Source organism: Pteropus vampyrus, unplaced genomic scaffold (genome assembly GCF_000151845.1).
Source record: "Pteropus vampyrus isolate Shadow unplaced genomic scaffold, Pvam_2.0 Scaffold320, whole genome shotgun sequence".
NCBI lineage: Eukaryota > Metazoa > Chordata > Mammalia > Chiroptera > Pteropodidae > Pteropus > Pteropus vampyrus.
In genome coordinates this window covers 386462-387921 of record NW_011889101.1, presented here as the reverse complement: position 1 = coordinate 387921, position 1460 = coordinate 386462, and positions in this window count along the sequence as shown.

The following is a 1460-nucleotide window of genomic DNA, read 5'->3' as shown; positions in this document are numbered from 1 at the left end:
CAATGGCCCGATAAACCCTCCCCTTGAAACAGACGGTCAGCCGTGGGAGCCAAACCGTTGCGAGTGACAGCTGCGCCCGCTCCAGCCCGCCAGCCGCCCTCCCCGGGGCCTGATCCCCGCCCTGTGGACAGGCCCTGGCGACGCGGTGCCAGGGCGGGCGGCGGCTGCGGCCTCAGTGCCCTGAGGGGGCTTCAGGCACCGCCGGTGAGCGGGGTCAGGCGGGTCAGGGGGAGAGCCCCCACCGCACCTCCGCTTTTGCTGCCTGGCCCGGAGGCTTGGCCTGCACCAGGTGTCCGGGGGGCCCTGTGCATTCCTGTCTCCTGGTGCCGGTGGCCAGCCTGCACCCAGCTTCTCCGCCTTGCACCGTCCCCACCCCTGCTGTGCCTTCTGCCACCTGGCTCTGGGCCCCTCGCTGGACTGTCCTTTTTCCAAACCCCTCCCTGCTCCTTCCCCTGGGAGAAACAGCCTCTGAGGGCCCAAGTGCCGAGCCCTGGTTTCTCACATGCCCTGGACTAAGGTGGAGCTGTGAGCCAGTCGGGGGTTTCCCCAGAGTGACTGAGGGTCCCTACGGTTCGCCCTGTCCCACCTGGCTCCCCTGACTAGCCGGTGCAGGCCCCACATCCAGAAAAACTGCCCTGGAGACAGCGGACAAGCCTCTACAGCTATAGCCTGGGAGCAAAGAAACATCCACGGACTTGTGCCAAGCCAGGCTCAGAAGTGTCGGGGACCCCGTCTGGCAATTCCCAGGGCTTCGCCAAGGCCAGTCAGCAGGATGGGAGTCAGGCTGGGGCCCACAGGCCACTGCACCCCACGCAACGCCACAGCCGGCTTCCGACTGGCTCCGAGGGGGCCTGGTCTCCGAACGCAGCGACCGCTCGGGCGGCCGGAACGGTGTTCACGGCTGGGCTCAGCCGGGTCCTCCTGCGCCAGCAAAAGGGACCAGGGTGGGGTGGGGACCTGCCCCCCAGACGGAATGACGCAGCACTGCGGGTGGCTTCACGAAGGGGCGATGACCGAAGTCTTTGATCTCCAGCGCCAGCAAACGGAGGCCCCTAAACGAGACGGGCCCCAGGGTCTGTGCCCGCCACACGAAAGCCCGGATGCCGGAAGACACCGTGACAAAGAGGGCATCCGAGTGGCTGCAGCCCCTGCCGGCCTTGCCAGTGCCGTCCCCAGCCCAGCGTCCAGGCTCTGAGGGGCCACGGGGGTCCGTCCCCGATCTCCCCTTCATCGACTTGGAGAAGCCGCTTTGTGCGTTGGGAAGAGCCCGTCGTCCTCACTGACACGGAGCTGCTCTCTGGGCACAGGACCCGGCTCCGTCACTGCCCCTGGGGGAGCCTAGCAGCCGGGGCCCTGACGAGCCTGCACAGACCCATCCGGACCTGCCCCTTTGTCCGGGCCTTTCAGAGGCACCCCCTTTTCTCCTTAGTCCCACCGCCCTCGTCACTTACCATGCTGGA